This window comes from Furipterus horrens, unplaced genomic scaffold (assembly GCF_987537825.1).
Source record: "Furipterus horrens unplaced genomic scaffold, mFurHor1.1.pri manual_scaffold_4, whole genome shotgun sequence".
Lineage (NCBI taxonomy): Eukaryota > Metazoa > Chordata > Mammalia > Chiroptera > Furipteridae > Furipterus > Furipterus horrens.
Window position 1 is genome coordinate 72832727 of NW_028327174.1, and position 26086 is coordinate 72858812.

At 38.2% G+C, this 26086-nt stretch overlaps 1 protein-coding gene across 6 annotated transcripts in view; it reads right to left on the reverse strand.

Moving 5' to 3' along the window:
• The window catches only part of OSBPL8 (oxysterol binding protein like 8), a 166513-nt gene that overhangs the window by 64501 nt on the left and 75926 nt on the right, over positions 1-26086 (reverse strand). The gene's annotated exons all lie outside the window — the stretch shown is intronic.

The window sequence follows — 26086 nt, forward strand, 5'->3', positions numbered from 1 at the left end:
AAAAGCAGCAAGAGAGAAGAAAAGAATTATGTACAAAGGGGTCCCAATTAGACTATCAGCTGACTTCTCAAGGGAGACCCTACAGGCAAGAAGGGACTGGCAAGAAATATTCAAAGTAATGAAAATCCAAAACCTACAACCACGAATACTCTATCCAGCGAAACTGTCATTCAGAATAGAAGGACAGAGAAAGTGTTTCCAGGACAAAATAAAACTGAAAGAGTTCATTAGATCCAAACCACTGTTATATGAGATGTTAAAGGGACTGGTTTAAAAAACAGAAGCTAGGGAGATGAAACAAAGGCAAACTAAACAGGTAACGAGAGTGGAAAAGGAACTGTGGGTACGGGAAGCATATTGGGGGAAGGTCAACGGGGGGGGATTGGGGAGAGGGAGGGAGATGATATAGGAATTGGGGATCATGGTAGGAGGGAATGGAATAGACGGAGAGAGGTTGGGAGGAACTGTATGCACAACTAATGGACATAATCTAAAAGGGGGGGACAACTGGAGGGAGGGGGACCACCGGGTGGAGGGGAGCAGAGGGAAGGGAAATTGGCACAAATGTAATATTTTAATCAATAAAACACATTAAATCTGAAAAAAAAAAAATTCAAGTTACCACCTGTCAGTAAATTTTTTTAAAAAAATCTAGGGAGTCACAAATAGCATATTAAAAATAAAGTAGAATAGTCCAAGGTAGGAAATACAGACTGCATCATACTCTGATATCAAAAACCAAGTTGTTTCATAAATTATTTGTTTTAGGCTTTTTATATAACATATATATGTGTACAACTATATAATGTTTTAGATAGTGACATAAAGTGTATTTCCTACATGGGTCATGGTCAAAATTGGAAAACATGGCAAACAATATTATTTCTTTTGATATTCTCTAACATTAAAAGTAACTAATTGTGAAATTTTATTAACAGCTTGTCACTGAAGAACCCAACTACATACACTATCTCTGGTCTAGAGGCTTTTTAAATACTAAAGTGGCAGACACCCAAGCAGAGGCAAAAACCACAAAAGGCCATAATAAGAAGATTTTCTAGATGTTCCTGTCCAAAGAAAATGCCCAGCTTTAATTTTCCTTTCCATAGATCCAAAAGATGAGGACTGAAAAAGGCGTCTCACTATAATATTAGAACTCTGATAAGTTCTCTGGACAAATTCTGGGCCATCTCTTATAAAATGATGAATGGCAAACAATGTTGATATTTTTAAATAATCTAATTTGGTAGTTGGAAAATTCATTTAAATTCTGTAAAGCTCCACATGAATAGTCATGATAAAATACATTGGTTTAGGCTTCCGGCCAAGATGGAGGCTTAGACGGACACAGTCGGTCTCCCTCTACAACTAGAGAGGAATACAACTACTTCAAAACAAAAGATAACTAGAAATTCCAGAAAATAAAACTACATGGAAGCCCAACGTATGAAGTTATAAACCAGCGGCGCCCTTTGGGCAGGTAGGAAGAGCGAAAGGGGGTGGCGCTGTTTGTGGTCGCACCAGGGACAGCGGCAGGGAGAACAGTCCTGGCTGCAGTCTAACCCCGGCAGCTTGCGACCCCAACGCTGGGGAAAGCAGCCACCACATCGCCTTGAACAGTGAGGCCCAGAGGGAGGGAGGACGGATCCCCGTCTCCTAGCGGAATAACTGTGTGAATCCATCTTGGACCCCCGCCCCCACACAAAGGGCCACAGCGCGGCGAGAAAGGTTGCGGATTGCCGCGGGTCGCTGGGTGGTGACGAGTACACAGGCACTGCCCCCTATAGCCGGCCCAAGAAAACAAAACGCATCTGTCAAAATGAGGCAGACAACTATAGAAATCCCAGTGGCTCAGCTCACCAGGCAACAGATGAGGAATCTGACAGATGAACAAATAAGAAACCTGTCAGAGGCTCAGTTCAGGGCCATTGTTATCAGGTGGCTTACAGAATTAACAAAAGATTTGGAAAAAGATGAGAAAGAATCGAAAAACACTCATAATGAACGGAACAAAACCACATACAAGACAGATGGTGAGGAAATAAAATCCAGAGTTCAAATCAACAAACCAGAACACAGAGAAGGAACAAACAGTCAACCGGTGCAGAGAGAAAAAACGGGAAGCAAGGAAAATGATGAGAGGATCAGAAACCTCTGGGACAGCTATAAAAGGCCCAACATAAGAAACATTGGTTTGCCAGAGGGCGAAGAAGATGAACTAGAAATTGAAAAATTAAGTGAAAATATAATAAAGCAGAACTTCCCAAACTTGGGGAAGGAAATAGACTTACAGGTCCAGGAAGCACAGAGAGTTCCAAAAAAACTGGACCCAGGGAGAACCACTCCAAGACACATTATAATCAAAATGTCAAAAGTTAAAGATAAAGAGAGAATCTTAAAAGCAGCAAGAGAGAAGAAAAGAATCATGTACAAAGGGGTCCCAATTAGACTATCAGCTGACTTCTCAAGGGAGACCCTGCAGGCAAGAAGGGACTGGCAAGAAATATTCAAAGTAATGAAAAGCGAAAACCTACAACCACGAATACTCTATCCAGCGAAAATGTCATTCAGAATAGAAGGGCAGAGAAAGTGTTTCCAGGACAAAACAAAACTGAAAGAGTTCATTAGATCCAAACCACTGTTATATGAGATGTTAAAGGGACTGGTTTAGAAAAAGGAGGATCAAAACTATGAAATCTAAAATGAAAACTGCATCACAAGAAACAACAACAGAAGCTAGAGAATTGAAACAAAGGCAAACTAAACAGGCAACGAGAGTGGAAAAAGAACTATGGGTATGGGGAACATATTGGGGGGTGCAGGGAGAGGGAAGAGGGAGAGGGAGGGAGATGATATAGGAATTAAGGATCATGGTAGGAGGGAATGGAATAGACAGAGAGAGGTTGAGAAGAACTATATGCACAACTAATGGACATGTTCTAAAAGGGGGGGACAACTGGAGGAAGGGGGGCCACTGGGTGGAGGGGAGAAGAGGGAAGGGAAATTGGGACAAATGTAACATTATAATCAATAAAACACATTAAAAAAAAACAAAAGAAAAAAAATACACTTTCAAAAATCATAAGGTTAAAATTGAATCCTAACTCTGAACACAATTGTGTGTATGTTTATACTTGAATATGTTCTGATTTTAAAGTATTTAAATGAATTAAAGATTTAATAGAAGAAAAAAAATACATTGGTTTAAATTAGGATGAAAGTATTATAAGAACTATATACTTTATCTCAAATTCCAAGATAATAAAATGAGGCTTTAAGAAATTTTAAAATCCTTAAAGCAGCAAGAAGAGTTGGAAAAAGATTAAAATACTGAAAACAAAAGCAATCAACAAGAATTTAAGAAAGCACTATGTCCAAACATGAAGAGAAGCACTACCCTATAAAATGAACTAAATATCTGAAGATGTTACTACACAAATTCAGCAAAAAGTTCCCTTACAGTGCAAGCAATTCAAATAAAAATAGAACATACACATTGGAGTAGCCCTGGCTTAGCAAACAAGTCTATTAATAACTTTTCAAAGAACATATAAATTGAGATGGGAGATGATGACCTTTGCTTTAAAACAGAATAAAGCTCTACAATAAAGCTCTCCATCAATTTCTATCCTCCAATACGTCGAAGTAGTTTCTTAGCTGTAATTAATAATATCTTGTTGATGATTATATGGCTTGAAAATTATACAAAGCAATCTTATTATCCTACATTTCCTCAGAAAATAACTCTGTAGATCCTCAACATTAACTATGTTCTCAACATAAAACATGCAAATGCACATATAAAATTAAAAGGATGGCCCAAGACAATCTTAGACTGAATAGCATTCTTGTCTATAGATCCACATTCACTGCAATAAGTCAAAGATAGTATTTTCTGTTGGATGGCAAGTTGTTTATAATTATTTATGTGTATTATATGATTATTCATTCAACAAAAATTTAGTGAGAACCTACTATGTGTTAGCAACCATGTTAAGCACAAGATAGTTATGAACATAATGGTCCCAAGTTTCTACTCTTACTATTGAGCTTTCAATATATGTGTGAATACATGTTCATTAAAAACTGACTTAAACTCAGAGTCTATTTAACAAAGTAAATGGTTAACTAGATGTTTAGGTTTATATGACTGTTCACAAAAATCTAACTGAAAATGTACAAAACTAATAGTACCTATGAATGCAACCACCATAATACTACCTCATGATTGTACAGTAATTAATGTTTCCAAAAAGTGTTTTCACATATATTCTCAATAGATTTAAATAGCAACAATATGACATACAAAATGAGTACTATACTGATTTTATCAATAAGGTAATCAGGCTCTGAGAGACATATGTTTAAGGTCACAGAATAAAGGAGACTAGAACCAATATTAGAACCCAGGAATGGGAGTAGTGTTTACTTTCCTGTGCCTCCTTATTTTCCTTTCCCTAAGCCTGTCAACACAGATGCCTGCATCAAGCAGTTTTGTGGTAAGGAGAGACTCAAACACCAGGGATAAAAACGAAGGTTCCAGGCAACAACAGTGTCTGTGGTAGGAAGGGATAAAGATGAGTGACAGCTTAATGATAGTGAAGAAGAAAGGACAGTGAAGAACCTATGGTTCCTAGATTTAAATTATGTGGACTACTAAAAATTTCCCCCCAAATTGGGGCACTGCTATCGGTTTTCATCTAGATAAGAAATTTTTAGAAACCTATCACAATCTCTATCAATTCATAAAGGAACACTGAACATCATATAGCAAGAAGACTATAATCTCATAATAAAGAAATTCCACATAAGGACAAACTCTTATTAGTGTACAGTGCGATACCTCGGCTAACAAGTGACCCTGCTAACGAATTTTTCAGCTAATGAAGATTTTTTTTTGCTGTTTTCAGACTCGGCTAACAAATGTTTCAGTGGATGCATGCACTAACATAAAGCAGCAAACATGAATAGTTGGGCCACTCCAGGAGCTTATCGTCTCCATCTGTATGTGTGTGACAAAGAAATGAGCTGACCACATCACATAGGGGAGACCTACCAACCCGACTGGGTTGTTTACATTAGAGACAGTGAGAACATAAACTGCTTCAGGTTTGATGACCATGTACTGTAATGGTGTAAAGATCATCAGTTTGTCATTCTGCTTTCCATTCTCCTTCATCCATTTCAGTAGCTCTTCATCTCAACCTTTGGTGAGTTTTTGCCCTTTTATAGCGTGCTTTTTACTATTTTATAAAACTTATCTTTAAATAGTGGGCAGCATCCAGAATGAATTAAATGATTTTCTATAGAAACCTATGGGAAATCACGTCTCAGCTAACAAAGGTTTTGGCTAACGAATGTGATTCTGGAACAAATTACAGTAGTCCCTCTCTATATCGCGGTCCACTTATCGCGGCCTCACTGTATCACAGGATTTTTAGAAATATTATATTTAATTATTTATCGCAGATTTTTCTCTATATTGCAGGATTTTGCGGTACTGTATACGTATGTTGTTAAAGTTATGTAGGTCAGAGTAGAATAAATGCAAGGTTCCTACTTCGCGGGGGTTCCAGAATGTAATACCCACGATAAGTGAGGGAATTACATTCTAGATCCCCCCACGATAGGTGAAAATCCATGAAATAGGAACCTTACATTTATTTTAGTATTTATACATACTTTAAGGCTTTATAAACCCTTCCCACACACTTATAAACCTTATAAGCCAGTTCCTTATTAACCTTTCCCACTCCCTCATTAACATTTTCCACACTTTTATAAACACTACTTATGTTCTTAAACATATTCTACACTCTTAAACCTACGTAACTTTAACAACATACATTATACAGCACTGCAAAATCCTACGATATAGCAAAAAATCCGCGATAAATAATTAAATATAATATTTTTAAAAATCCCGCGATACAGTGAGGCTGTGATAAGTGAACCGCGATACAGAGAGGGACTACTGTATCTTCCTTAGCCAAGGTATCACTGTACTTATTTTTCTCATTTAGTTGAAGAACTAGGAAAGAACCACAGGGACCAGTACCAGTCCACAGACTAAAAAAAGGGAGATGCATTTACTCGAGTGTACATGTACATAGAGTATATACATGTATATACTCTATACATGTATACACATGTAAAATTAATTAATTAAATACCCCGTTATTCCGGCAGCCTGTACCTTATGTTTCTAGAACTGATCACGATTATAATAGATGCATGGTTAGTGTAAGCATTTGTTACATGTATACACGAGTTTATACAATATATGTACATTTTAAACATTAGTAATAAAAATAAAAACCTAGCTAATGACCACCAACTTAAAAGGAAATAGCATTACAAGTACCTTTGAAGGTTCCCATAAGTGTCTGATTGCACCCCTTCCCTTCTAACCAGAGGTAACCATTTTCCCAGATTGTTTCACTCATTCGATTTTTTAGTGTTTCTATCTCTACACAATGTATTGATTCATTTTACTTGTTTTTAAACTTCACATAAATGTCACCATACTGCAAGAACTTTGTTTAGTATATTCTTCTATATTGATGCCTGTGGCTTTAAATCATTCACTTAATTGTTGTATGATATTCTACTATATGAATATATTACAGTATAGGTATATTTATTCCCCAGATGATGGCACATTTGGAATTTTCCAGATTTTTTCCTCTTACAACAATTCTGCTGGTACACATTTTGTGAGAGTTTCACTATGTCTAGGATGTACTAAAGAGTATAAAAGCTAAGGTTTAGGGTGTGTTCCTCATCATCTTTACTAGGTACTGCCAAAACTGTTCTCCAAAATCACTCTACCAACTCATGCTTCCACCAGTAGTAAATGAGAGTTCCTGTCGTTTCACATCCTCACTGACACTTGTAATTGTCAGACTTTAAAATTACTTCAATTTGGTGGGTGTGAAAGTTACTTTTGCCAGTTTCCTAATAGTATTAAGCATCTTTTCACACTTAATCACTACTCGTTTTACCTCTTCTGTAAATAGCTATTCATGAGCTTTGGACATATTTTTCTAGGGGATGGGGGGTTCAGTCTTTTTGGTTGATTCATAAGAGTACTTTACTTTCCCTGAATATTAATTCTTTGTCAGATACATGCAAATGTAATGCAATCTGTTTCTTCATAATGTTTTTGTGATATTTTCTGATGAACAGATGTTCTTAAATTTAACAAGGGGGAACGTCAGTCTTCTTTTCAGTTCGGGATGTGTGTGTATGTGTGTGCGTTTTTAAACATTTCTTTCACCAAGGATATAAAAATATTTTTCTTTAGTTTGTGAAGTTTAAAAGCTTTAACTTTCACATTTAAACTGGAATTGATTTTGTAAATAGTGGGAGAGATGTTTTGATTTTTTTCACATATAAATAAACTAATTTCCCTCAAGTGATTTATTGAGTCGGCGGCAGCCGTCCGTCTCGAGAGACGATGGTGTAGCTTCTTAAGAGTCTATCTGCACCACCGAGAATGGTTGTGCAGTCCGACTCGGGAGTGACACGGTATCTGTCTCCTCCCGTGTTGAATCGACATCTTACGATGACGCTGGAGTGTCCTCTCCAGTGAAGCTGAAGCTACAGAGCCTGGGCAGGGTGATATGGAGGGTCTGCTGTTGCCCATGCAGCAGACCCCCCCTCTCTTCGCAGCTGAAGGGTCCAAGGGAAAGACGGAGTCAATACAGCTTGGCTTCAGGTGCGCCGCAGGAGTTGCCGGTGTTGACTACAACGTCAAACCGCCTTAGGGACTCCGGCTCCGGATTTTCTGTCGGGGTTTACTCCCTTAGCCTTTCCCCTGAAGAGGTATGCCGCAAGGCAGCGGAGGTTTTTTGGAGTCAGAGTTTTCCTTCTCTGATGTGCCCTGACTGGAAGATCGAACCAGCGACACTTAGCTCGCAGGCCGACGCTCAATCCACTGAGCCAAACCAGCCAGGACTAAATTTATTGAGTAATATGTCATAAACTGAGTTTCCATATATCCTTGAGTATGTTTCCAAGTTTCTGTTGATTTTTGTTCATCTGTTTGTTTATTTGAGCAACAATACCTCCTATGTTATTTACTAGAACATCATAGTAAGGCTAAGTAACACCCAACCCTTGCTGGGCTCTGCTTCTTCAGAGTGTCTTAACTCTTTTTGGCTCTTTGCTCTCCCTAAAGTTAAGGGAGTTAAAAATGATCTTATCAAGCACTATGACCTTATCAAGTACCATGAAAAAATCCTGTTGAGAAACAAATTCAAAACAACATTGAACAGATAAAATCAATTTGAGAAGTGACATGCTAATAATATTGAATTTCCCAATTGGAAACAAGGTGTATCTCTCCATTTATTGAAAATACATAATGTTGTAAGTTTTTATGGAAAGATATTTCACATCTCTTGTTAAATTTATTGCTATGTACCATATTTCCTGTAATTTTAAACAGTATTTTTTGAATCATATTTTTCTAATCATTTGTTACTGGCACATAGAAATGCAGTTAATATATATCCAGTAACTTCTTAACAATGTTAATAATTTATCTGTGAATCTGTATAAACAATTATACTGGCTGTAAATAAAGAAAAATTTGTTTCTTCCTCTACTTTTCTTTCTTTCACCTTACACTGGCTGAATTTCTAGTGCACTGTTCAAATGAAGTGTTGATGGTACCCACCACTTTCTTATTCTTAATTCTAACATTGTTTGTTTATGCTATTACAGTTGTTGCAATTTTTTCCCCTTTGTGCCCCTTCCCCCAGCCCACCCTCCATTCCCACAGTCAATCCACACACTATTGTTGATGTCCATGAGTACTTCATGTATGTTCGTCTAATCCCTTCATTTTCGCAACCTCCCACCACCTCTCTTACAACTGTCAGTCTGTTCCATGTTTCTGTGCCTCTGAATCTCTTTTGCTTGTTAGTTTAATTGTGTTCATTAGATTCCAGTAATAAGAAAGATCATATGGTATTTGTCTTTCATTGACTGACTTATTTCACCTAGCATAATAGTCTCCAGTTTCATCCATGCCATTGCAAAAGGTAAGAATTCTTTTTTTTTTTTACCGCCGCATAGTATTCCACTGTGTAAATGTACCACAGATTTTTTTATCCACTCATTTACTGATGGGCACTTAGGTTGTTTCCAGCACTTGGCTATTGTAAAAAACGCTGCTGTGAACATAGAGGTGCATATATTCTTTTGAACTGTTGTTTCAAGATTCTTTGGATATATTCTCAGAAGTGGAATTGCTGGGTCAAAAGGCAGTTCCATTTTAAAATTTTGTGAGGAAACTCCATACTGTTTTGCATAGTGGCTGCAGCAGTCTGCATTCCCACCAACAGTGCAGTAGGGTTCCCTTTTCTCCACATCCTCACCAGCACTTCTTTGTTGATTTATTAATGATGGCCATTTTGTCAGGTGTCAGGTGATATCTCATTGTTGTTTTATTTGCATCTCTGATGGCTAGTGATGTTGAGCATCTTTTCATATGTCAAAGGGACATCTGTATGTCCTCCTTATGTCCTCCTTATAGAAGTCTCTATTCAGGTCCTTTGCCATTTTTTCACTGGTGTTGAGTTTTATGGGTTCTTTATATATTTTGGTGTAGAGTTAGATTGTTTGAAATTTTTCTATCTTCTTGAGGTAGGCCTGTTTTGCTATGAACTTCCCTCTCAGTACCCCTTTCCCTGTGTCCCATAGGTTGTGGGGTATTGTGTTCGTTTTCATTTGCTTTCAGGTACTTTTTAATTTCTTCCTTGATTTTATTGATGACCCATTCATCATTTAATAACATGCTATTTAGCCTTCACGTATTTGAGTGGCTTTGAGGTTTTTTTCTTACTGAGGTTTATTATTTCTAGTTTCACACCATGTGATTCCGCACCCCCCAAAATGCTTGATATGATTTCAATTTTCTTGAATTTGTTAAGGCTTATTTTGTGTCCTACCATGTGATCTATGTTTGAAAATGATCCACGTGTGCTTGAGAAGAATGTGTAATCTGCTGCTTTGGAATGAAATGTCCTGTAAATATCAATTAAATCCATTCGATCTAGTGTGTCATTTCAGGTCACTGTTTCCTTCTTGATTTTTGTCTGGAAGATTATCCAGTGGGGTGTTAAAAAGCCCCTACTCTCACTGTACTGCTGTTGATGTCTTCCTTAAATTCCACCAAGATTTTCTTTATATATTTAGGTGCTCCTATATTGGGTGCATTTGTGTTAATAAGGGTTATATCCTTTTGTTGGATTGATCTCTTTAGTATCACGTACTGACCTTCTTTGTCTCTCTCTTTTTTTAAAGATTGTGTTTATTTACTTTTAGAGAAAGGAAAAGAGGGAGAAAGAGAGGAAGAGAAACATCAGTGTGTGAGAAATACATCAATAAGTTGCCTCTCACACACCCCCAAGTAGGGACCTGGCCTGCAACTCAGGCATGTGTCCTGACTGGGAATCAAACTGGAAGTTTTTTGGTTCGCAAACTGGGACTCAGTCCACTGAGCCACAGTAGCCAGGGCCGTCTCTTTAGCCTTTGTTTTGAAGTCTATTTTGTCAGATAGATATATATATATATTGCTACCTCAGCTTTTTTCTCATCTCCATTTGCACAGAATTTTTTTTCCATCCCTTCACTTTCAGTCTGTGTAAATCTTTTGTTTTGAGGTGGGTCTCTTGTAGACAGCATATATATGGGTCATGTTTTCTTATTCATTCAGCTACCCTATGTTTTTTGATTGGAGCATTTAATCCATTTACATTTAAGGTTATTATTGATAGGTTCTTGTTCATTGCCATTTTATCCATTTATATTTATGTTCCTCTCTATTACTTCTTCGTAAAGCAATCCCTTTAACATCTCTTGCAATGCTGGTTTGGTGTTAATGAACTCCTTTAGCATTTTTTGGTCTGTAAAGCTCTGTATTTTGCCTTCAATTTTAAATGATAGCCTTGCTGGACAGAGTAGTCTTGGTTGCAAATCCTGTTTTTTCATTACTTTGAATACTTCATGCCAGTCCCTTCTGGCCTGAAGTATTTTTGTTGAAAAATTAGCTGACAATCTTATTGGAACTCCTTTTTAGGTGACTGTCTCTCTTGATGCTTTTAAGATTCTCTCTTTTTCTTTAAACTTTACCATTTTAATTATGATTTGTCTTAGTGTGGGACTCTTGTGTAACTTTTCCTTCACCAGCTTAGGGAAGTTTTCTGTCATTATATCTTCAAACTGGTTTCCTATCCTTTATTCCTTTTCTTCTCCTTCTGGTATCTCTATGATGTGGATACTGTTGTTTCATGTCGTCCCCAAGTCCCCTTAAACCATCCTCATACTTTTCAAGTGTTTTTTGTTGTTGCTATTCTGACTATTTTTTTCTACCTTGTCTTCTAAATCACTGATTCAATTGTCTGCTTTGTCTAGCCTGGTTTTAATTCCTTCTAGTTATTCTTCACATCAGATATTGCATTCTTCTTTCCCAACTGGTTCTTATTCATGGTTTCTATGTCCTTTTTCATGCTGATGTAGCTCCCACAAAGTTCCTTGTAGTTCTAAATTCCTTGAGCATCCTTATAACCATTACTTTGAACTCTGTGATAAACTGCTTCCCTCAATTTCATTTAGCTCTTTATCTGGGGACCCCTCCTTTTCTTTCATTTGAGAGTTGTTTCTTTGTTTCCCCATTTTAGCTGACTCTTTTTGTTTGTTTCTACACATTAGATAGATCTGCTTTGACTCCCTCTCTTCATTGGGTGGTGTAATGTGGCAGGAGTCCTGTGAGACTCAGTGGTGCAGCCTCCTTGATTTCCTGAGCTGGATGTCTAGGAATGCCCCTTATGAGTATTATGTGAGCTTCCTGTTTGTTGGTAGGTTCTCTCCTCCAGCTGTTGTACAGATACTTCTGGGTTCAGCTTTTGGATACGACTTTAATGTTTTCTGAAGGTGATATAAGCCAATGCCAGATGCTGCTCGTGTCTGGTTCTATGTAGGCAGTTTGAAGCTATAAGCAATCCACAGTTTGTAGCTAACTCCTTTGGGCTTGGCTGCATTTGGGATGGGCTTCACTGCTCTGCAAGGCTGGCTTTTATCAACAAGGGCTCAGTGGTGGGTCAACTAATGACTGAAGGCATGACAAGATCCGCCTACACCTGCCTCTGCCTTCAGTCCTGCTATTAGTTTTAGTCTAGCCACTGACTGGTCTGCTTCTGAGAGGGCTTCTGGAGGAATCTGGAGGATGGGACCCATGGATATCCCATGGGAGGTGCTTCCATGAAGTCCAGACTTCAGGGAAGATGGTAGGTGTGTTTCCTCATCCCCAAGCTGCATGTCTGAGTCTGTCCCAGATTATTTCCCTGAACTTGGCAAGGTGAAGCTCCTAATAGGAAAATGGGGAGGGGGGGGGACCCAGAGCCTAGAGTTTGGGTCTGCCAAAAACCAGGAGGGCATTTCTAAGCTCTCCCATGACTGGGAAGCACCAGACTGGTTCCCAGGAAAGTGGGTGGAATGGCCATGCCCTAAAGACAGTATCTGACACCCCTAAGTTTGCCTAAGTTGCTGTCTCCTCAGCGGGGATTAAGATGCAGGTTAGGGGAAAGTTAGGGGGGAAAAAGCTGCAGGGTGGGGTGAGCAGGAAACAGAGGATGTGGCTAGGAAGATTCCAAGGGTGGGATGAGCAGTGTCCCATAGCGTGGGGTATTTGTTTTTCCTTTGGGAGGGCCTTGCTCTTTTCAAGAAAAATGGCTGATGTGGTATGGAGGTGTGTCCTAGCACTGGGAACCCAGCAACCGTTCCCTGACACCTCTATGCAAAGCCTCCCTCTCCAGAATCTCCTCACAGGACTACAGACCACACTGCCTTCCCTTCACCCAAGCCCAAGGACAGTGGCTGAGAATGCAAAAGCTATGTGTTGGCTCCTTAGGAAAAAACAAAAGTGGCTCTTTCTCTGGAGCAGGCAAAAGCCCCACATCCTTTCCCCACTGGATGCTGCGTAAGTGGTGATCCTGGCACTGATGCTCTGTGATACGGGGTCCAGGCTTCACTGGTCTCAGAGGGAAGCTCCCACAGCCATGCTGCAAACTTGGCCTGCCACCCAGGAAAGCAAATGCTAGTCCCTTTTGCGTCCGTGCCCTTTCTACCAGTCATGGTTAAGTGTTTCCTCTTCAGGTAGTCCTAATTGTTATTTTGGGTGGCTGTTCCCCTTGTTATTTTTATTTTCAGTTTGGTTTGGGGAGGCGGTGCAAGAGATACTCCTACTCCGCTGCCATCTTGCCCCCACTTCCCTAATTCTAACTTTACAAGGTTAAGAAAGTTCCAGTCTATTCCTAATTTGCTGATAGTTTTTTTTCAATCATGAATGGATGTTAAAATTTTCAAATGTTTTCTTTATTAAGTAGGATGACAGTGTAGTTTTTCTTCTTTAAACTGTTAAAGTATTAAATGACAGTCAGAGATTTTTCTAATATCAAACCCATCCTTGCATGCCTGGAATAACCCCAATGTGGTTGTAATTTATTATTTTTTAAATATTTTGCTTGATTCCATTTGCTAATAATTTATTTAGAATTGCTGCATGAACAAACATGTCTTGTAACTTTTCACTCTTGTAATGCCTTCATCAGCTTTTCATATATGAGCCTCATGGAGGGAATATTCCTTTTTGTATTCTACAAATTCTAAGATGCCATCAACTATTAGCTATGTTCCTGACTTTCAGAAATGTCATAAACTAAGAATGGAGAGAAGAAGACTGACGGTAATTTTAACATGCATAACACATATCCCAGATTCACAGATGTTATAATAAAGTACTAACAATGGCCAACAGTTTGTAAAATACCATCAATTAAAGATTCAACCCACTTCAGAGATTAAAATTTTTCAAATTAATTGGCTTTAAGTTATTTATATTACCTTTTAAACATCTGCTTGTATTTTAGTTGTCTCCTTTTTATTGCTAATGATGTCTATGTCTTCTTTTTGCCCCTTAATCTTGCCAAAGGTTTGATAATTCTTTTGAAACTTTTCTAAGAACCAACTTTGTCTTGCCTGATACTCTCAACTATGCTCATTCTCTTGTTATTTCCTTCCTTCTACTTTGGGTTAATTCTATTAATTTTCTAAGTTAAATGCTTACATAATTCATTACTTTTCTGCCTCTCTTCTTGGCAAGTATCAGCATTAAACTACTATTTTTTATTTTATTTTTTTTTTTCAGATTTAATGTGTTTTATTGATTAAAATATTACATTTGTGCCAATTTCCCTTCCCTCTGCTCCCCTCCACCCGGTGGCCCCCCTCCCTCCAGTTGTCCCCCCCTTTTAGATTATGTCCATTAGTTGTGCATACAGTTCCTCCCAATCTCTCTCCGTCTATTCCATTCCCTCCTACCATGATCCCCAATTCCTATATCATCTCCCTCCCTCTCCCCACTCCCCCTCCCTGTTGACCTCCCCCCACTATGCTTCCCTTACCCACAGTTCCTTTTCCACTCTCGTTGCCTGTTTCGTTTGCCTTTGTTTCATCTCCCTAGCTTCTGTTTTTTAAACCAGTCCCTTTAACATCTCATATAACAGTGGTTTGGATCTAATGAACTCTTTCAGTTTTATTTTGTCCTGGAAACACTTTCTCTGTCCTTCTATTCTGAATGACAATTTCGCTGGATAGAGTATTCGTGGTTGTAGGTTTTGGATTTTCATTACTTTGAATATTTCTTGCCAGTCCCTTCTTGCCTGTAGTGTTTCCCTTGAGAAGTCTGCTGATAGTCTAATTGGGACCCCTTTGTACATAATTCTTTTCTTCTCTCTTGCTGCTTTTAAGATTCTCTCTTTATCCTTAATTTTTGACATTTTGATTATAATGTGTCTTGGAGTGGTTCTCCCTGGGTCCAGTCTCTTGGGAACTCTCCTTGCTTCCTGGACCTGCATGTCTATTCCCTTCCCCAAGTCTGGGAAGTTCTCCTTTATTATATTTTCACTCAATTTTTCAAGTTCTAGTTCATCTTCCTCATTCTCTGGTAAACCAATGATTCTTATGTTGGGCCTTTTATAGCTGTCCCAGAGGTTTCTGATCCTCTCATTGTTGCTTCCTATTTCCTCTCGCTGCATTGGTTGATTGCTTGTTCCTTCTCCATATTCCAGTTTGTTGAAATGAACTCTGGATTCCTCACCATCTGTCTCGTATGTGGTTTTGTTCCTTTCATTATGAAAGTTTTTCGCTTCTTTCATATCTTTTTCCTGCTCTTTTGTGAATTCTGTAAGCCACCTGATAACAATGGCCCAGAACTGAGCCTCTGACAGGTTTCTTATCTGTTCATCTGTCAGGTTCTCTATCTGCTGTCTGGTGAGTTGTGCCACCGGGATCTCTATATTTGTCTGCCACATTTTGACAGATGCGTTTTGTTTTCCTGGGCTGGCTGTCGGGGGCAGTGCCTGTGTATGAGTCACAAATCAGCGACCGGCCGGCGCCTGCCTGTCCGCGACCTATTTCGCAGCCCTGTGGTGCTTTCTGTGGGGGCGGGGGTCCAAGATGGATTCACACAGTTATTCAGCTAGGAGACCGGGATCCGTCCTCCCGTCCCCCTGTGCCTCACTGTTCAAGGCGATGCTGCGGCTGCTCTCCCCAGCGCCCGGAGTCGCGCACGCCAGGGGCTTGATTGCCTCCGGGATTTTTCGCCGCCCCGCCCGCCGCTCTGCAAACAGCTTTGCCCTCTTTAACTCTTACCTGCCCAAATGGCACCGCTGGTTTATAACTTCATATGTTGGGCTTCCATGTAGTTTTATTTTCTGGAATTTCTAGTTATCCTTTGTTTTGAAGTAGTTGTATTCCTCTATAGTTGTGGAGGAAGACCTAGCGTGTCCGTCTAAGCCTCCATCTTGGCCGGAAGTCCCCTAAACTACTATTTTTTAGATTTCCTGCTTGGAAATTATAAGACCTCTTTAATCAGATGATTGTTGTCTTTGAGCAATTCTGAAGATTCTTAGCATTCTCTCTTTTAATATTCCCTTTAACCCGTTAAATTATCATTTGAAACTTATTCCAATTGATGCACACTTTGGTCTGGATGGTAGGCCATTTATGCAGATTATCTCTGATGGTGGCTTGTTAGCCCACGTGTTCACTGACTTTTCCACACCCTTGTCAGCATTTGGTGTTTTCAGTGTTTTCAATTGTAGCCATTTTAATAGGTATATAGGGGAATTCATGGTTGTTGTTTACAGATTTTTAATTATGAGCTCATACATAATTCTTTGAGGCCTGTGTTTAAAATACTGTTCCTCTAAAGAGAATCTGCCTCAACTATTCTGAGCACCTATAAACATTATTATAACCCAACATCATTTTGTTTCTGCCTCAGATAGTATGAATTCTGGCCCCGAGCCTCCATTAGTATGTATTTGTGCATCTCAAGGAGGAGTCCCTCTCTCCTCCATTCTACCTACAGAGAAGACCAGGATATGTTTTCCAGTTTGGGGTGTGATTCTTTTTTAAACTAAGAATGCTGCCATTAGGACTCCTAATTTCATATGGAGAGATCTCCAATTCAAATTTCCCTCATGAATGAGCCATAGGCCTTTTCTCCTTTCTTTTGTTAAAACCTAAGCTTTAAGGACTTCCGGCCAAGATGGAGGCCTAGACTGACACGCTCTGTCTCCGTCCACAACTAAGAAGGACTACAACTACTGCAAAACCAGAAATAACCATAAGTTCCAGAAAATAAAGCTACATGGAAGTCCAACGTAGGAAGTTTTAAAGAAGTGGTGCTCATCCAGATGAGAAGAAGGGGAAAAACCAGGGCAGAGAGGTCAACCCGTGCTGGTGGTGATAGCAACGTCTGTGGTGACGGCGGTGGGAGAGTGGCAAGCACAGACACATATTCAAGGGGAGGCGAAAAGCCCCTGGGGAGCACCGCCAGCTCCAGAGCAAACCCATCAGCTCGCGATTCCAACACCAGGGAAGGCAGACCCCCCATTGCTTCAGACTATGAGGGCTGGAGGGCATGGGGACAGAGGAGAAGGCTCCCGGTCTCTCAGTGGAGAGTGAATGGCAGAAATCCATCTTGGACGCCAGCCCCCCACCTCCACAAAGCACCACAGCGTGGTGAGAAGGGTCACCTGGTAGTGACAAGTGCACGGGGCTCCGCCTAATATAGCGTAGGAGGTGTGACAGCCCCGCCCAGAAAGCAAAGGTAAACACAAAACTGTCAGGATGGCACAGATTATGATAGAGATCCCAGTGACACAGCTGATCAGCCAGCAAATATCTAATCTAATGGATCAGCAGATAGGAAATCTTTCTGAGGCTCAGTTCAGAGCTTTGGTTATAAAAATGCTTACAGACCTAACAGAAGGTCTTAAACAAGACAGGGAAGGAATGAAGGCTAGTCCTGCTGAAATGAACAAAAACCCATACAAAACAAGTGGTGAGGAGAGGAAAACCAGGGATCAAATCAACAAATCAGAACATAGGGAAGGAACAAACAGTCAACCAGTGCAGAAAGAGGAAACAAAAAGTGAGGAAAATGAGGAGAGGTTCAGAAATCTATGGGACAGCTATAAGCAGGCCAACATCTGAATCATAGGGTGCCAGAAGGTGAAGAAGAAGAACTAGAAATTGAGAAGTTATGTGAAAAAGTAATGAAGCAGAACTTCCTGAACTTGGGGAAAGAAATAGACTTACAGGTCCAGGAAGCACAGAGAGATCTAAATAAACTGAACCCAGGGAGAACCACACCAAGACACATTATAATCAAAATGTCAAAAATTAAGGATAAAGAAAATCTTAAAAGCACCAAGAGAGAAGAAGAAAATTATGTACAAAGGGGTCCCAATAAGACTATCAGCTGATTTCTCAAAGGAAACCCTGCAGGCAAGAAGGGATTGGCAAGAAATATTCAAAGTAATGAAAAGCAAGAACCTACAACCACAATTACTCTATCCAGAAAAGCTTTCACTCAGAATAGAGGGGCAGAGAAAGTGCTTCCAGGACAAAGCAAAACTGAAGGAGTTCATCAGATCCAAACTACTGTTATATGAAATGTTAAAGGGACTTGTTTAGGAGAAAGAGGATCAAAACTATGAACATTAAAATGAAACCTATATCACAACAACCAACAACAGAAGCTAGGGAACCGGAACAAAGGCAAACTAAGTAGGCAACAAGAGTGGAAAAAGAGTTATAGGTATGGAGAACATTTTGAGGGGAGGTCAGCGGGGAGGTAGAAGAGGGGAAAGGGAGAGAGATGGTACAGGAATTAAGAAGCATAGCAGGAGGGAGTGGAGTAGATAGGAAGATGTTGAGAAGAACTATATTCACAACCAATGGGCATGGACTAAGGATGGGGGACAATTGGAGGGAGGGGGGTCAGTAGGCAGAGGGGAACAAAAGGAGAAGAAGTTGGGACAACTGTAACAGCATAATCAATAGAGCATATTTAAAAAAACAAACAAACAAACAAACAAAACCACTAAGCTTTAGACTTTCAGATAATAGCAACTGTTAGGACAAATGCTGGCTCCAGAGATCATCTGGATTCCTACTCAATAATTGTGCCACCCTTCTATTAATTCTGTTACTTCACTGACAGTTCAGCCACACTTTAAAGATCAAATTTTAAAACACTGTATCTAGCATTTTGATGTTCTTACCAGGGAGGTTTTTTTTGTTGGTTGGTCTGGGTATTTTTTTGTTTTGTTTTGAACATCCAGATTGCCATGTTACTGGAACTGAAAGTTCCCTTACATGTTTCCCTACTTCTTGTTCCTAAATTTTCTGACTACAAATTAAACTCTTCAAGGCAGTAGCTGAGAACAACATTTTTTGTTTTCTCTTACTTACTCTCTAGTATGGAACTATGTACTGAGCAGGCTAAGTAAGGCCAGTTCCATAAAGGAGATCCTTGGATAATACTACACAGGGGTTATTTGTCCATCTGTCACAAACATCCTTCTTTCACCTAGAAAGACAGGTCTGCTGAACTTTCACTGTTTCATCCTTAAATCAGATTTAGATATGTTCAAAATTTCAACAACCAAAGGCAATGAAAACAACAGAAGTACTTCCAGATGTGAGTACTATTTATCTTCTCTCAGAAAATGTACAAATGTTCATTGGTAAATTAAATGGATATTATCCTGCTACATATTTATCAAAATACAGAATACTTGCCTCTACATGCATTCAATAAGAAAAGGAAAATTGTAGCAGTAAACTGTATAAGTGAAATTCTTTTGCCACTCTTGCTAAGTGTTATCAACCTCTCAGACTTTGGAAACAAATAGGGGGAAATCTCAACAGAAAAGAGCTGAGAAACTAGTGCATGTGCGATTTGATAATCATTTAATGTTGTCTTAAGCTACACGCACACACACACTCACGTTATATATGTGTGTGTATATATACACACACATATATAACGTTTATCGGGGGAAAGTATCCTTTATTGTTCTTAATGTTTACCTTATTGCTTTGTGAAAAAGTAATAAAGGCCTGACAGACTCCTTTCATCTTTGTAAAGATGCTTAAAACAAAGCTAAATTATTCTTTCTCACTTGTCAATAAATGCTCTCAAAGTATTTCAGTTTCTCCTGTAGAAGCATTGAAAAAGCTGAAGAGTAAACACAGATATTGCAACATTTCAGAAAAAATTATTTTATTCTGATTTTCTTAATTTGCCAAATATTATTGTACATTCTCATTTATTATTTAACAGGTACTTTCATAGCTCTAGAAAGCAAGTACCCAAATTCAAGGAATTTTAAAACAGAAAACAACAGTGTCTTAAGAAATAACTTCAGAAATCTGACATATTTTGAGTGTTGAAAAACTAAGTAAAAAATTAACATGAACTCTAACATACTAATTCTAAAGAAAACAACCTATAAGCTATAAAACAAAGCACAGCATTCAGGGAAGAGAAATTAAAGGTAGTGGGGGTGGGGTGGGGGAGATAAATTCAAGTTCTCTTTCAGGTAAAACAATCTTCATGAAATATAACACACATATTCAAGAACACACTTGTTATGTGTTCCCTACACATATGATCTCGTATATCTTCAGAATTGATCCTAAGAATGCCTTACCAAGGAAGGAGGAATTGCTTCGGTTCATGGAAGAAACTAACTCCTAGGTCTCCTTCTGTCTGTGAGCCAGTTTAATGAGGTATTCAGTGTTAGTCACCTGAGATTATATCAGCAATGTCTGCAATTGTCACCTTGGGGAATCTGGTACATCTTCACACTAGTAAACTCCCTGTCAAAGATAACCCTCCTTTTCTTTGAAGATTTCTTTTAAGCTGTAGATGTGTCATGTTTAATGCTGCCAGAGCATTCAAGGAAAGGACTTCCCAAGTTTAAGAGAAGTAACTGGAAGATAAACACAGAACTAAATATGAACATTGTAATTCCAGCCTAGATGAACCAAGCATGATCTAAATTAATTTAAATAAAACTCATTAAGTAGATAAAACTTTTAATTTCAGAGTTTTCAAAATTTTAAATACTTAAAAGTTAATTTCAAGTGGACTCATTTAGGTTTTGGCAAAGCAACATTTCATATTCTCTCACAAAGTACCACAATTGAAAGATAATTAAAAATAATAAAAAGTCATGCAAAATAGCCTTTTATGACCAAAAAGTGAAAAGGTAGCTACAAGATAAATTATATTAACTCAATAAGCTTTGATAACAATCTCAAATGTGATCCAGAGGGATGAGCTATAATTGAGTCACTAGGCTTCTGTGGCTTTGCCCTTATTCAAAAGTAGAGAGAATAAGGGAGACTATAAGCCCGATTAATCTATGTCTATCTTTCTTAAAGAATAACTGACATACATTAAGGTCAAACAAGTCTCCATAGAGCCCAAAGAGGACTGAACCCACAACACAGTGACGTGCCCTGACTGGGAATTGAACCTGCAACCTTTCAGTTTACAGGGTGACACTCCAAACAACTGGATCACACTGGCTGGGGCTAAACAAATTTTTACTGTCCCTAATCCTTAGGTTTTTTTTCACTTGTAAAGCAGACATAGTAACCGAGCCCATGTCTCGTGGGGTTGTTTCAAGAGTTAAATATAATTTTGCACATACAACTTCTGGCATGATACCCAAACTCCAAGTGCTCAATAGATAGATGGTGGCTATCAGTATGATTCCAACATATATCATCAAAACAAATGTCATTATTTTCCTGCTGCATAGCCATCTACTCCCTTGTAGGACTCCCTTTTAGCAAACACAGGAACAATATTACATGTGAGGGTCATGTTGGAGAACAGCTACCAGCACATGAAGATCATCCCCAAAATTGCATTTATTTACTTAAAAATGAGACTGTAAGCTTTACAAGAGCAGAAACCAGCAGGTAAAAGATGCATATGGCAAGTCTAGATTCAATAGGGGTAGAGGTGGAGTAAGAATACACTCCATTTCTTGGTGGGCAAGTTGCAAGGACATATAGAAGAAGAGCATGAGAGATAAAAGATAATGTTACAGTTGTCTTTCAAAATGAAATATACCACAGTTCACCCAATTCACTTCCTTCCACATGCAAAATACACTTAATGCCCTCCCTCACCCCCAACCCCCACCAAAATGTCATCCTATTGCAGCACTAGATGTAAGACCGGGATCTTGTTACCTTGAAATTAGGTTCGAGTGCAGATGGTTCTCCTTGGGTTTAGCTCCTCACATAGAGCTTAAATACAACTCCTCTTAAGCCAAAATCCCATTACCTCAAAAGATAACTTATCTGTCTCCCTACAAAAAGCCAGGGATAGGATTGGAATAGACTTCATTAATGCCACATCCACAAATCACTTTGAGACAGGCCACTTTCTACTTTGGGCTGAGTGCCATTGTGCTGAGGAACATCAGACTTAAGAGTCCTTAGAAGGTTTTTTGACTAGCTTAAACATTCTAAAAAGGTTTGTCTTTAAGACTCTTTAAGTCTCTAGTTGAAACGCTCTAAAAGGACTTGTCTTACATCTTTCTGAAGTCTCAACAAAGAATTTTACAGAAGCACTCTTGATCTGATCCTTACTCCGAGCCCATTTTTTATTGACAGCACCCTGCCTGGGTTTTGAGAAGCATTAAATAAGGAAAGTGAAGGGAGAGGGTATTCCACAGGGGAGGACCAGAATAAATGAAAGCATAGTTTCACTGGGGAATAGTGAAGAAAGCCATCTGTCTGGGTTCATGACATGAGGAAGCACAAAACAAAATTGGAAGGGTAGAGTAAAATCAGACATACTAAGAGCACAAACAACTGGATTATACAGTCTGCAATTTATGCTCTTGCTGCCAGTTTCTACTTGCTCATCCAAATGTTACTGCATCAGATACACATGGAGAGCTTTATAAGTGCACAGTCTCACCCTAGAGATTTTAAAAGGTTGCAGTAGAATCTGTATCTAAGCAATGTTCCAGGTGATTCTCAGACACAGCCAGACTTAGGAACCACTGCTTTAGGCAAGAGTCAGCCAGTGACTTTTTAAGAATGGGAATGACATAAATGTAAGCATCTAAATGAAGTTTCTAGTTACAAGCATGAATAATAAAAAGTGCTGCACTTTGTTTTATAGCCATAGGTTGTTTTCTTTAGAATTATTATGTTAGAGTTCATGTTAATTTTTTACTTCGTTTTTCAACCCTCAAAATATGTCAGATTTCTGAAGTTATTTCTTAAGATACTGTTGTTTCTGTTTTAAAATTCCTTGAATTTGTGTAGTTACTTCCTACAGTTATGAAAGTACCTGTTAAATAATAAGAGAATGTATAATAATATTTGGCAAATTAAGAAAATCAGAATAAGATTTTTTTTCTAAATTTCTCTTCTGAAATGTTGCAACATCTATGTTCACTCTTCAGCTTTCCCAATGCTTCTACAGTGGAAGCTGAAATACTTTGAGAGCATTTATTGACAAGTGAGAAAGAATAATTTAGCTTTGTTTTAAGATTCTTTACAAAGATTAGAGGAGTCTGTCTTATCCTTGCCAGGCCTTATTATTTTTTAACAAAACAGTAAGATGAACATTAAGAACACTAAAGGATACTTTACTCCCATAAATGTCGTCGCTCTCTCTCTCTCTCTCTCTCTCTCTCTCACTCTCTAACACACACACACACACACACCCGAGGGGGTACCCCCCCAAAAAATGGTATTTATAAAAAATTGTGTATTTATTCTTACATGTTTAAACTTCAGTCACCTTCAAAGTACTCTCCATTTGATGCAATACACCTATTGAAACACTTTTTCCACTGCTCAAAACAGTTTGTGAGCTTGTATATTTTGACGCCTTTGAGTGCTTCTGCTAGTTTTTGTTTCATCTCTTCCACATCTTCAAAACGTTTCCCTTTGAGAACTTTTTTCATCCGGGGAAACAAAAATTAGTCGCACAAGGGTCATGCCATCTTTTATCAAAACTGCTGAAAACTCAGCATGGCGTGGGCAGGTGTGCTCGTAAATCACCCATCATGAAACGGGCAAACCCATTGAAAGAGTCTTCAAAAAAAATTCACTGAAGCCAACAATGCCAGCTGGTGCACTGATACAGATGGCTTCCTAGAACATTCATCTAGCTGGAGAAGGCGCCTGCCCTCCAGAAGATAATTCTGGGTTTTTATGAAAGATTATATATGTATATATATCTATATATGTATATAAAACATTAAATGATTATCAAATCTCACCTGCACTAGTTTCTCAGCTCTTTTCTATTGAGAATTCCCCCCATTTGTTTCCAAAGTCTAAGAGGTTGATAACTCTTAGCAAGAGTGGTAAAAGAATTTCACCTACACAGTTTACTGCTGCAATTTTCCTTTTCTTATTTGATACATGTAGAGGCAAGTATTCTGTATTTTTGATAAATATGTAGCAAGATAATATCAATTTAATTTACCAAGTAACACTTGCAGTTTCTGAACCTTTAACAAGCTTGCTGAAAAAGACTTGGGGACAACATGAGGAATTTGAATATGGACCAGATGTTAGGTTAAGTTAAATAATTATTAATTTTGTTAGATGTAATAAAATGTTTTCTGGTTATATAAAAATGTTCTGAACTTTAGAGATGCATCAAGTATTCTGAGGCACAACATTATGAGGTCCATAATTTACTCTAAATATTTCAGCCCACCCCTAAATAAATGAAACAAAGACAACAAAGCTTAATAACTGCTTAAATCGACATGATAGGTATATTAGTGTTCATTGTACTAGTTTCTCAAATTCCCTGTTTGCCTGAAAATATTCTTAATAGATATAAATGAGGGTAAATTACTAGTAATTAGCCCTTTGTTCATTCATTAAATTTCAAGTTAAAGAATTCCTCTAAATATCCTAATGCACAGATAAATGAATCAGATAAACCATATCTAAGTCAAAATTCTGGTGCACAAAGTGGAAAAACCAGGTAGGCTGTACCTTTCAGAATTTTGTCTTAATGAAACTTATTTATATCAATGTGTCATATACACATTTTCAGGCTTCAAAAACATTTTGGCAACAAAAATGCTAACTTTCCAAAAACTTATTCACTAACTAAGCAATAAATGTTAACAAAGCATTTATTTTTATCTTCTGGTACTGTTTTTCCAGTTCTAACAATGCCATATAAAAATGTTCCCATCTAGCCCTGGCCAGTGTGGCTCAGTTGGTTTGGAGCATCATCCTGAAAACCAAAAGACTGTAGGTTTCACTCCTGGTCAGAGAGCACACCTATGTTGTGGATTTGATTACCAGTCTGGGAACGTACAATCCCCGGTCATGGTGCGTATGAGAGGCAACCAATCAGTGTTTCTGTCTCACATCAATGTTCTTGGCTTAGAAAGCAGAGGTCTTTCCACCATGGTTATCAGTAGTACCACAGAAGAGTCCAAAGAATTTTATTAAATAAACTTTAGCTAAGGAGTAAAATCCAATATACAAAACTTATCAATGAAGAATAAGGAAGTGAGATCCATGATTGCCAGGAGTCCCCAATACTCTTTTATAGGGTCTAGAAGGTTAAAAACTTTTTCATAATTATTTTTCATTGCACTGACATTTCCACTGATGGTAGAGAAGCAATGCTGGGTAAAACTGTTGGCATCTTAGCACAAATCAAAGCAGAGGCATCAAACTGTAGTAGTAGACACTGATTTCTTCACTGCCATGAAATGAACTTGCAGTAATTTGCCAGTTTCACTTATGAATGTTCTTGATGAAGCAGTGAAAATATTAATCATAAACCCTCAGTACAGGCGGTTTTAATATTCCATGTGAAAAATGAGAAGTATGTATAAAGCACCTCTTTATAGTATAATATAAAATGTATCAACACTAGGTAGATCTACATAATTCAGTGAGCGACTATTTTCCAAATGACTAATGCATAATATTTCAAAATCGGTTTTGACTAAAGAGCCATTCAAAGGTCAAGATAAATCAATGGGTTTTAATTCAAAAGTACAAAAAGCTTACCGGTAACGTTTCATATTCCATATTCAATGAAGATTTAAGAAAGTACCACTTGTCAATTTTGGTGTAGTATAAGAATAACCAAAATTGCATATAAAAGCTATTATTGCCAATGACACGTATGTGTGAGGTCAAATTGTCATATCAAATCATCACATCACAACAGACTGACTGAAGAAGCAGATATAAAAATTCAGGTGTCTTTTTTTAAGCTAGAAATTAAAAGGATTTTCAAAAAATTTTAAATAGTAGTTCTCAATCAAAGACGATTTTTGTCCCTCAAGGGACATTTGGCAATGTCTAGAGATATGTTGTGACTCATTGTCACAACTGGGGAAAGTGCTACTAACATCTAGTGGGTTAAGGCCAGTGATGCTGCAAAACATCCTACAATGCACAAGCCTGCACACACAATAGGTCATCCAGCCCAAGATATTAATAACGACAAGGCTGAGGAACTTAAAAGAATACCGTTCTTTTCACAGTTATTTTTTCATAAAAACATGGTATTCATAGTCACATGTATGGGTTTATTACTGTAATATTAAATGAATAATAAATAATTTAAAAATTTCCTGGTTTTAATTTACAATACAGTAAATATCAATAAGTTAACCCACATAAACAA